This window comes from Lissotriton vulgaris, chromosome 2_1 (genome assembly GCF_964263255.1).
Source record: "Lissotriton vulgaris chromosome 2_1, aLisVul1.2, whole genome shotgun sequence".
Taxonomy (NCBI): Eukaryota; Metazoa; Chordata; class Amphibia; order Caudata; family Salamandridae; genus Lissotriton; species Lissotriton vulgaris.
The window spans coordinates 117,659,634-117,672,094 of NC_141687.1; the positions used below are offsets into that span (position 1 = coordinate 117,659,634).

The following is a 12,461-nucleotide window of genomic DNA, read 5'->3' on the forward strand; positions in this document are numbered from 1 at the left end:
TGCTATTATGTACTGGACAGGTATATGGGGCATTTTCAATACTTGTATTTTACAAAAGCAAAGAGAATATATTTAAAAAAAATACATTTAGCCATACCACAATCTGTCTCGACCTTTGTCGCCCATAAGGAACTGCGAACACCATACTTGAAAATTAGCATACACATAAACCTGGTGGTCCTTTGACACACAACTTGGTCAAAGCCTGAAATGTAATCCACCCGGGATATTGTAAAGAAGTATCTTGATATAGATTATGTCTGAACACCCCAGGGATGGCATATGTATTCGAAGGAGCCTACAGCATACTACATTTCATCCGGTTTTAAAATACAGAGTCTGTATAAGGTCCCTTGAGAAAAGTGAAGTAAAATTTATTTATTTATTTATTTATTATTGACATTTATTGAGCGCGCGGCTGCCCCCAACGGGGGTGTCCCGGCGCTGAGAATTGCGAGCGGCTGGAGGGAGGAGTTAGCAGCCAGAAAATAGAAAGGTCTTTAGTTTGCCCCTGAATTGAGATTCAGTGTCAATGAGACGGAGACTGATGGGTAGGGAATTCCACAGTTTTGATACAACTACTGCAAATGCTCTTCCACCCTTCCTTGCAAGGCGGAATCTATTTATGGTTTAGGAGGAGCAGAAAAAAACACGGGAAACTAAGAAATGTACAGTCCAATTTCATATATCTTCTTATCAAGCTAGTGGTATGCCACAGTACCTGTCCTGTACTTAATACAAGGCATCGTAGCAATTTCACATGTTTCAGGATGGGCCTAGTTCATCATGTGGTATCTTTACCATAAATGGAGACCTGGAGTAACGAAGGATCCCTCTGTCCTCGTGATGGGGGGACTACTTTGCACTTTTCTGAAAATGAAATCTAAATCCAAGGAAACGTTTTTAAAGCCAATACTAAAGAGTAAAAAGTTTAGTAGTTATTAGCAGCTTTTTTATATTTGTTTAATATGAAAGATGTTCAAATATGTTACTGTATAGTTTTCTTTGTAAATTAATTTGTTATAGAAAATGTTTGAAACATCTAGACATTTTGTGCTATGAATTAGATTCCTCCTCTCATGATTAAGTGTATATTTGGTACATTTAAAATGCTTTAATGTATTATATGCTTTTAGCTTTTATGGCATATTTTTATCACCCAAATAAAGTTATTTTGAATGTGATCGATTGATTGATTGAGAAGGAGTGGTTTGTGGGACCGTTCACCTCTCTAACGAGAATGTGGTCATTGTTGACAGTAGGGCCTGGGTTTCCCTACACTAGGGCTCGGAGGGGCTGGGGTGGTGTTGAATACTGTGCCATTGCACACATTGGCATTTTTCTTGCTGTGGTATTCCATAGGGAGGGAGGTAGGGAGGGATCAAACTCTGCAACCCGCCCTGGTCTTTGTGCCCACCTGTCCCATACCTCCCTTTTTTGGTGTCTGCCTTACTCTGTGTCTTTGTTATATCAAAATATTATCATCATTATTACAATATTTATTTTACAATACTAATATGAACATTGATAATAATGGTAATACTAAACTTTAGTAACACAAAGTATTATTAGTATCATTGTTGTTACTGTAATTGCATTTATATAGCGCTTGCTACCACTGACGAGGTGTCGAAGCACTTTTCGGTGAGTTGCACGCTATTCCGGAACCCACAACGGATTAGTGGTGAATTAGTATAGTGAAATATGAAATTAATTTGAGCAGTGGACATGTGAGTTCGTTACTTGGATTGAAAAAGGATAGTGGAGGGCTAGAAGAGGGAAGGGTTTGCATTGATATAGCATTTGCTACCTCTATTGAGGTGTTGCAGTGCTTTTCAGCGAGTAGCACGCTACTCCAGAATCAAAAAAGGATTAGTGGTGATTGTTACTGTTAAACTGAAGACAAGTGCATTCCCATTGTATTGACCGTGATATTCTTTCATTAGAAGCTATGGTGCATTTTCTTATGATTTACTCATGTGAACACACACCTTTGAAATAAGCTCAAACCAATAAGTTATAAGTTAAAGATAAATGTGGAACTAAGTACAGAATTTCTTGAACCACATCTCCTCTCATATCCTATGAAGAGAGTTACAGAAATGTTCTCTTGAAAACTTATCCACCAGACATAGGCTCTGGATGCAGGGCTTGAACCGGTATTCTGGGCCAAGTGCCGCCTGTCCTCTGGGTCCCTGCATTTGGAAGCCTAGGAGTCCATGGTCTGACCAGCTAAGTGGGCTTGGTGCTTTACATGAAATGTAGGTCGAGTTGGAAAAAATAGTATGTCTAGCTTTATAAGTTGGACCATTATTAATTTTAGTTAGGTCTGATGCATCTAGGTCAGCCAAAAAAGACACCGCCTCTGCATTGTCCTGACACTCACTATGCACGTTGAAGTCTCCCAACAGCATTAAGTTATTCATAGAGATAACACAAGGTGCAATCATTTCCACCAGCTGAAGCAAAAATTCAGCAATAGGACCCAGGGGCCGATAAAGTAAAGCGCCTTTCCAACTGTACTGTGGAAGTAAATCTATCAGGAAAACCAGGATTTCGATCTTATCGTTACTACGTTGCTCCAGTATAGTAACTTTAGCTCTATCATTATAGACTATGGATATTCCGCCACCCACTTTAGCCTGTCGATCCAGTCTTTGAATCCTATAGCCCTCAGGAAATGCTATGGTAATTGCAGGAGTGGAACCAGGTTTTAGCAATGTCTCCGTCAGAAAACCTAGATCTGGTTTCTCTAAATTGAGTAAATCCTATATCTTGATTACTTGTTTTGGGAGCGATCTAACATTGGCCAGGAAACCCTTCCAGCTCTGTCCCGAGTAGTCTAATGCCTGCCCTGGATCCTGTCTTATCGCTTTCACTATGGGAAAATTTTGAGCATGGGTGCTGGCTCCTGGCGACGGAAGGGCGCAGATGGGCTTGCCTTTGGCGTGCCGCTGGTGTACCCGCTGCGGTCGTCCGCTGCGCGCTTCGCTCAGCATCCGGTTATCTAGCATTTGAAGTCACGGTTAGCGCATACCATAATAGGCTGATCTTTGGGGACAAAATGAGTGAATTGACGGAATTCATTAAACACAGATAAATAACTGTGTAATAATGCAGACTGAATTGCAACTGGTATTGCTGATGTTCTTTCATTGGTGCTAGAGGACGGCAGTGCTGCCATTTTAAGCCATATTTATCATTATTGCTGACCGGATGTATAGGTCTGCTGTCTGATTCTGTAACACCTCTGTACCCTGAGTGATGCAAAGCTATCTGAAGTGTCATATCTGTGTGTTCTGAAAGACAGCTCTGCTGTCTAACACCCCAGGCAGAGAGACCTTTCTTTTCACTTTCAGTTTCAAATAGACACTGCCTCTTATCACATTACTTAGAAACTCTTTGGAAAGTGCAAGGAGTAAAAACAGAAGTGGAAGCTTTGAAGTGATGGAAGGTGACGGGCATATTTTCAACAATGACAAGCTGCAATGTGAAACGCCATACCGGGGTGGCCTTAGGTATGTGCAAGCTGTGCACCTGCACAGGGCCACCAAACCCCAGGGATCACCACGCCAATATATATCCTTAATATAATAATCCTCTGAGGATGGATACATATTTGGGAGCCGGCCCCTGGCAGGGATTTGGCAGCCTCCGTCTCTTTTCCACTTCCAAACACCCTGACCCCCCCTCTTCACTGACCTCCGCGCTCCGCCCTGCCTGGACCCCCTCTTCCCGCCCCACCCGGACCCCCTCTTCCGGGGCCCCCTACCTAAGCTCCCTGCCCAGGGTCGCCATGAGCCTAGAGCCGCCCCGGGCCATACCTAAAATATATCAAAAGCTTTCTGGCTAAACCAATATGTAAGAAAAACTGAAAAATGCAGCTTGCTTCCATGTTTAAAGTTTTTTGATAGAGGCATGGTGTGGGAGTGTGCAGCCCTCAACATCCAAGCTGAAGCGCAACATGTGAACAGTCGTGATGGGAGACACAGAGACCAACTGCTCAGGGCTATGATGTCGCAGCCCTCAAAACAGACTTGCGTCACATCCAGTTCTGGAAAGATCACCTGTGTGTGCTACAAGGGATTGAGTTTGCTCTGACCTTCATGTCAATTGATTAAATGACTTTTTTCAGAAAAGCACTTACACACATATCAATTTCCATGGCAGGTCAGATGAGCAAAATGTTGATGCTGTTGTCCAGGTTACATGAAATCATTTCTGTATATATGATACCATTTATCTAGTCTGTGCCAGCAAGGGCGTTGGAGAATTTATGTATCATTTGATTTTCCACAGCCTGTTAATCTATGTGGGTTGTTTACATTTTTCTGAAATTTGTCCAGATGCTTTTGCACCATGGAACATTTATAGAATTAACAAATAACAACTGTGAATGCATAATGACAGTTTATAAAGAACAGGGAGCTGAAATGTATTATTGAAACTAGTGAAGCGCTGTAAAGCAGTCACTGAAGCAGTGAGAGCAGCAGATGGTACCAGTCTTGCGATTTATTTTGCGCCTAGTTCGCCAGTTCGGATATGTTGCATTCGGCGCTATACACCTACCGGTTAAAACGCGATATAAATAAAACACGGGGAATGGAAATGTATCCCTTATGTAATAATCTACAAAATCGTACACTTTTTCCATCGAGGTGTGGTATTTGGTGTGAGTATTAGTTCACATCGGTCTGAGGGATGCTAACTATGAAAACAGTAAAAAAAAACACCTGTGAGATCACTTCCCTCCTGGTGGTATTCCAGTGTTCTCATAATGGTGATGGCTGAGAAAGAAGACGGATGGGGCTCCATTTTTGAATTGTGAATGTTGACACTCATGAAATATTTGGACCCTAACATAATGTACCACTACCACTACGAGTGCCCCTGTGACTTGAACTGACAGACACTGTGCATCTTGGATTTAATCACTTTAAACCTCAACCATAAACTTTAACTGATGGGTGCCCAGTGGAGGCCCAGGCCCATGCCAGATTTTCACATGAACCACTGACTATGGCGGATGTTTAGTTATACATTCTTGTTAGACCTCTCAGCCTTACAGTGGTCTTCCCCAATCTTTTTGCCTCCACGTTTTACTGAATCATTTTGTTGCCCATAGGACTCTGAGCAAATCTATCCGGAAAACCAGGATTTTCCGATTTCCGATTTCTGCCAATCAATACTAAAGTGCATGTGCTTCTTCCCTAAACATGTATGTAAGTGGTATACCATATACCGAGGGCCTGTACGTTAAATGCTACTAGTGGACTGCAGCACTAATTGGGCCATCCACAAAAGAAGCCTTTCAAACCTGTCTCAGGCCTGCCACTGCAGTGGCTGTTTGTGTAGTTTACTGCCACTTCGACATGGCATTTACAACTACTTTCCAAGCCTTAAACTCCCCTTTTATTACATATAAATCATAGCTAAGGTAGGCCTTAGGTAGCCCTAATGGCAATGTACTATTTAAATAAAAGGTAGGACATGTACTTTTACGTTTTGCATTTCCTGGTAGTGACAAACAGCCTATTTCATTTTTCACAACTGTGAGGCCTCCTCCTCACGTAGGTTAACATTAGGATTTCCTTCATACACGTTTAAGCTGTAATTCTTGATCAGAGAGGAGTAGCATTTTCATTTTTCATATGTTTGGAATGGTATTGATAAATCCTACTTACTGGTGAGGTTTGATTTAACATTACTATTTTAGAACTGCCACTTTAGGAAAGTGGGCATTTCTCTACACTTACTGCTCTGTGTGCCAACATCCTGTCTCCAATACAAGACTGGGGTGCTTGACAGCTACACTTTATGGATTCACTCTAGACAGCCGCGACACAGAAATATAGGTGTGTCTGAGTACCCATCTCATACATCTGCATTTTGAAGGTCTTACCTGGGCAGGACTGAAGGGAAGGGCAAACACTTCACTTGAATAGGCAGTGTCCTGTTCCTACACAAAGAACTGATTACCCCCCACAGATAGGCTGCAGACAGGAGTGGGCTGAAAGGGGATCCGTGCACTTCAGAGAGCTGCTATGAAGTCACCCACCCACATCAAAGACACTTTTGGATATAAATACTGGGTCTCTGACCCCCCCCTAAAATTTGACACTTCTGGATCTTGAACCGAACTTCTGTCAGAAGGACTGCTGTGCTGTTCAAAGGACACATCTTTGGTCCGCAGACTTGTAAGGAGGCCTGCTTTTCTCTTGTGTTGCCATGCTGCCTACAGCTCTCTGACCCAGCTGAAGGAGAGCTGGACTCTGCCAACACTCCAAGTGATCTCCAAGGGTTTGTTGGCTTGACTCCTGTTGATTGAGCCTCAGGGAAATCAAAGGCTCTGCCCCTGCTTCTGTGCCTGGCTCACTGGAAGTGGCCCAGATCCTTGCAACACAGATTTCTACATGTCTTCTGCCAGCGTATAGCAGAACCGGTGCATTGACCCGGTTGTGGGAGTAAAATCAGTTCATCGCATCAGAACCAGCACTTAGCCTCCCCATGTTTGTTGCATCAGACAACTTATTACTGCCGCTGTAGCTTGGTGAGATTGACACATCACCAAAACAATAGAGGAAGTGTAGAGGTACTGATAGAATCACCCTCCTGGCAAACTTGGCTAAACAAAGAGATTCTATCAATGGGGGTAGTGATTGTTTTTTTATTTTATACTAGCAGCCCGTCCCGACGTTGTCCGGGTATGAATTACTGCCGGCCAGTAGTATATTGTTTTGTAGGATTTCGTTTAGATAGCATTTCTTATCTGTGAAACGCTCCGATTCACAGTGCACTGCTGATGCACTTGAGTGCGCATTCAGTAGTGTGTGAACTCGAGTTTCCCTACTTTATTTTTCCTTGCAATATTATATAGCGCATACTCGACAACATGGCATGAGCACAATTTACATTACAGAAGAACACATTCATTTGTGATAGGCACGGGGAGACAAAGCGATTTGCCTGGAATCACAGGATGTTGAGCTGATGCTGAGATTCGAACGTAGCTCCCCAGCTCTAAAGTTCGCAATTCTAGAACTTGTGGCGGGAGGGGTGTCTAAAAGTGTATGTCGGTGCTGGCCATCAATGAGAGAGACCTGTGCATTTTTCAAATGGGTGGTGAAAAAATATGAGTATGTTGCTGGAGATGTGGGCCGCCGTGCCACCAATGTACTTACCTGGGAGGGTAAACACCCATTATTCCGCAACTTTCTCTCCGCATACCATCACTCCGCATACTTTCATTACGAAAGTACCATGACTCTGCAATGCCATTATAACGAATGGCATTACATTTTATATGCTTTTACCACGCATACATTTACAACGAAATTCGTTGTAAATGCATGAATGGTAAAAGCATGTTTTTTTAATGTTTGGATAAGGTAAGTATGGGTATAGGGGTATATGTTTTGGGGTACTGAGGTATATGTTTTGGGGTGTTTGGGTATTTTAAGGGTTCAGATATAGTTTTGGGTTATGGGGTACAGGGGTAGTTTTAGGGTTTAGGGATAGGTATGGGTTTTGGGGTGCAGGGGTATTTTTAGGGTTCAGGGCTAGGTTTGGGTTTTGGGGTATAGGGGAATTTGTAGGGTTCAGGGGTAGGTTTGGGTTTTGGGGTACAGGGGTATTTTAAGGGTTCAGGGCTAGGTTTGGGTTTTGGGGTACAGGGGTATTTTTAGGGTTCAGGACTAGGTTTGGGTTTTGGGGTGCAGGGGTATTTTAGGGTTCAGGGGTAGGTTTGGGTTTTGGGGTACAGGGTTATTTTTAGGGTTCACTGGTAGGTTTGGGTTTTGGGGTACAGGGGTATTTTAAGGGTTCAGGGTTAGTTTTGGGCTTTGGGGTACAGGGTTATTTTAGGGTTCAGGGCTAGGTTTGGGTTTTGGGGTAAAGTGGTATTTTTAGGGTTCAGGGCTAGGTTTGGGTATTGGAGTACAGGGGTATTTTTAGGGTTCAGGGGTAGGTTTGGGGTTTGAGGTACAGGGGTATTTATAGGGTTAAGGGCTAGGTTTGGGTTTTGGAGTACAGAGGTGAAGTAGTGTGGCTCACTGGTTAGAGGCGGCAGACCCGAGAGCAGAGGACGGCCCGGGACCAGGGTTCGATTCCCGGCGCGGCAGGTTTCTGGACCAGGGTCAGCGGACTCGATAATTCTCTCGCCTTGGTGCCCACTCTGATCAGCGATCACACTCGGCAACTCTGGGCATTAGCTTGCCTCATCTTCACTAACGGCCCCACCAGACCGCCGGGGATGCCTGGTCTCACCCTGGAGATACCCATTAAGGGACCATCTCTCAGGGAAGCCAGGAAGGGTTTCGCAGCGGTCGAAGCGCCTTGGGACCCTCCGGGTAAGTAGTGCGCTATATAATACATACATTATTTTAAGGGTTCAGGGTTAGGTTTGGGCTTTGGGGTACAGGGGTATTTTAGGGTTCAGGGGTAGGTTTGGGTGTTGGGGTACAGGGTTTTTTTTAGGGTTTAGGGATAGGTTCGGGTTTTTGGGGCACAGGGTATATTTATAGGGTTAAGATGGGTTAGTGTTTAAGGATGTTGGGGTATTTTAAGGAGTACAGGTGGGTTATGATTATGGGGAGCAGGGGTATTTAAAGGGAGCAGGGTGGGATTAGCACACCATATGAGACATGGCATGAAGGGCGGAACGTACCACACGCCCCCAGCGTTTGTCACGCCCCCAGCACAACGCAGACACGCCCACAAGGGACTAATTTGCTGTCACGGTTCTTTTACCTTTTAAATCTATATGGTGGGCGTCTGCATAGCCTATGTCCTTCTGCTGCAACTGCCCTTTCCAACACTGTATTGGGTGTTGTGATTAGTGCTGTGGTTCCTAAGATTACCCGCCTCAAAGGTTTGGGCTCTCTCTTTATTATATTATTAGTATGGATTTGCTGTGTCTAGTGGGATACTATGCTCTCTCCTAGATCTGAAAAGACGAGAGCAATATGTGCTTTTTTGAACACACCTCACACACTAAAAATTCCTTTAGTTTCATGCTTCACCATGGGGGTCTTCCCGTCCCTCTAGCGGGGCGGGGCGTGCTGCGACCTACGAGCTATGCGGGAGCACTCAGTTATTGTGACAGAAGGCTATGTGTCAGTGCAGGAGGTGTCAGTGAAGTGTAGGGACCTAATATGTGAGTGAAAAAGAGAGGATAAAAGGGTTAAAAATTCCCTGGCTAGTAGAAAAAATATATTTTATTCGCTTCTCTAGCTGGGAACGTTAAGAAGGGGGTTTTGAGGTAGAGCAGTAGCTTGCTACCAGGTCGACATGTTTCATAAGCAGTCCCCTACTGCTTACTCATCAGGACCATCTAATGGTCCCTCCTACACAATGCTTAGTTCTAAAATGGTAAGCCTAAAGTCCTACAAACAAGCAGCAAAAATAGGCTGCCTATTTGAGCTTCAGGGCATGAGCTGGCCCTAGTGAAGCATGGTAAAATTACCAGTATTGTCAAAAATATTGACCTATTGCGGTCTTATTCCAACAAATGTTCCAAGCCTCATGAGCTTGCAGTCGAAGGGTATTTAAAGCGGTAAAATTGACCGCATAAGAACAATGCCTTATTCCTACCCTCGGAGCAGCACGGGGGGAGGAATAAGGCATTGTTTTTATGCGGTCAGGCTTATCTTAGAGGCAGTGTGTAAAGCATTTGCACATAACCGACAGTATTACAGTGTAAGCACCACACCAATTTAGAAAAATATCCAATATTTTTATATACTTAAGACAAGACCAAAAACGATAAAAAATCCACAATACAGTACTTGGAAATCTTCAGTTATCACAATATGCTTGAAAAACAGTTCCTTGATGTTGAAAACTCCGTCCAAGGATATCACAGCGTCGCAAACAAACAAATCCAAACAGTTTTGACTGACAGCGGCATCGCGGGTCAGTTACGGTGTTAGAAAGACCTGCAAACAGTACCTTTAGAGATGCAGGCATCAGCGACCTCTCATTGAGCTTCCAAAAGCACGGCGCAGGAGTCGCCGGGTCCTTGCAGTCACATGCTTTGCAGATCAAACTCCTCCCTGTTGAAGTCAGGAGCGCTGGCGTCGGCAGGCGTCGGGTGCTGCGGTGCAAAGTGCAGCGATGCTGCGTGCGGTGCCGTCAGGTCGCAGTGCGCTGGGGTCGGCAAGTCGTTGGTGAGACCAGGGTTGTGGTGCGAGGTGATTGCGGTGCTCGTCACGGTGCTGGCAGGTCGCTGTGCTGGCAGGTCGCGGTGCTAGCAGCATCATCATCGTTGCTGTAGTGCTGTCGTCGGCTGACGAACTAGAGTCGATGGCGCAGGAGTCGGTAGGCCAAGGTTGCGGAGCGGGATGAGGGCAGTGGGCCGTGTAGCTTTACGAGTGGTGCCCTCGAACCACGGTGCAAGTGGCGGCATAGATTTTGCCGTGGAGCGGACTCAATGGGATACCAAGGCGTTGTTGTGAAGTGAGGCGTGTGGAGTGCCCACAGGTCGTGGTGCGAGCAGCGGCTCGGTGGCGGCGGTGTCGGTGAGACTAGGGCCGCGGTGCGGCTGAGCCCTCTGTGGTGCCGTCAGGACACTGAGTCTGCAGCGGCGTCGTTGGTTCGATTTTTCTTCTGTTGCAGCAGAAAACACACAGTTCCCAGTGCTGAGGGCCGAAGAGCTTGTAGTCTTTGCTGTTCCTGAGACTTCTTGAACAGGGGACAATCTCTACCTCAAGCCCTTTGAGAAACTCACAAAAGTAGGTTGCAGAAAGTTCAGTCCAGTCCTTTCACTGCCCAAGACAGAAGCAGCAACTGCAGGCCAACACATCAAAGCACACAGCAATTTTGTAGTTCCTCCTCACAGCTTTTCCAGCTCTTCTTCTTGGCAGTCTTCTTGGTCCAAAAGAGTTCGAAAGTTTAGGGATCTGGGCCCCAAATTTTATATCCAAAAATCCTTTGATTTCTTAGGCAGAGAGTCTCTGTGCCCAGCCAAAAACAGTTTGGCCTTCTCTGGTGTGGTGCCCTGGTAGGAGGTGGAGACGGCATTGTCAGAGACAGACCAGGCCTATTCAGGTGCAAGGAAATCTCCTCCCCCACTGTACATGCAGCCCTGGTCTATTCAGGCCTTTCCTGACCCACCTAGACTATCCAGAGCCACTCCTGCTCCCAAGCCCCTGTCATTCAAAACCCAGACAGTCAATCCACAAACCCAGCAGAGGCACAGAGGCAAGTAAATACCTACTTTCTAAAAGTGGTATTTTCAAACACAGAATGTAACAATCACCTTCACTAAAAGATGCATCTTTAGATTCTGAGTTCAGGCATACTAAACGTCATCTTCCTACCTAGTTCCCAGGGCCAGTTATGTTTGTAAGATGTTATAAACAAACTCCCCATTCTCTCCTATGGGGAACAGGTAGCCTTGCAATAGTGAAAAACTAAATTGGCAGTAATTCACTATCAGGACATGCCACACACACCAGGGCATGTCCTACCTTTCACATACACTGCACCCTGCCCACAAGGGTACCTTGGGCCTACCTTAGGGGTGATTGACATGTAAGAAAAGGGAAGGTTAGGGCCTGGCAAGTGGGTGCACTTGCCAAGTCGACATGGCAGTACCAGTCTGCACACAGGCTCTGCAATGGCATGGCGGAGTTACATTTATGGGCTGTTTGGGTGGGTAGCCCAATCCAGTTCTGCAACCCACCAACAGCATTTGATTTACGGGCCCTGGCACAGGCAGTACACTTTACTAGGGACTGACACATAAATCAAACTGACCAATGATGGAAACACCAATCCGCAACACATTTTACCACAGGAGCACTTGCACTTTACCACTGATCAGCAGTGAAGTGAGAAAAGTACGCAGAAACACTAAACCAGCACAAACAGAGTAAAAACCGGGAGGTCAGGAAGCAAAAACTCTGGGGAAACACGCTAAAAGATGCCAAGTCTAACAACTGCCATTATAATTTTCGTGAGGGAGGCGAAACAGCTGAATTTGTCTCTAGGCAAGGCCTAGTGACCAGCCGAGTGCTGGTAAAGCTCATCCTAGAATAGAACAAAAACAAATGTGCGCTGCACTATTTATAGTTGAATAGTGGCACACAGAGAACACTATCCTGAAGAAATAGCAGTAACTTCTCAAAGTCTAAACATTGAACACTGTCTACAATAGACATGGAGCTTCTCCAGGACTTTCTGTGATATAAACAGGGCACAGACAGCATGAGCTGTGGATGCATTCAAAAGCAGTCAATGTTTACTACGGCTCAGGCTGAAACAAACATTGATGTCAGATCATTCAGAAAATTAGGACCAACCAGATCAAGATCTGACCCAAAGTTCAGCATCCTTTGACTTTTTACTCACCTCTTTGGAACTGGAAACATTAACAGACAAACCAAGGTGGAATAGCCTTTGGTGGACAATGTGATGGGCATGGTCCTACTTCAGTGACAAGCTATCCCCAGAACTGTGGA

At 45.1% G+C, this 12,461-nt stretch overlaps 1 protein-coding gene across 1 annotated transcript in view; it reads right to left on the bottom strand.

The window, feature by feature from the left end:
• Window positions 1-12,461, bottom strand: part of LRRC75A (leucine rich repeat containing 75A) — a 985,560-nt gene that overhangs the window by 54,526 nt on the left and 918,573 nt on the right. The gene's annotated exons all lie outside the window — the stretch shown is intronic.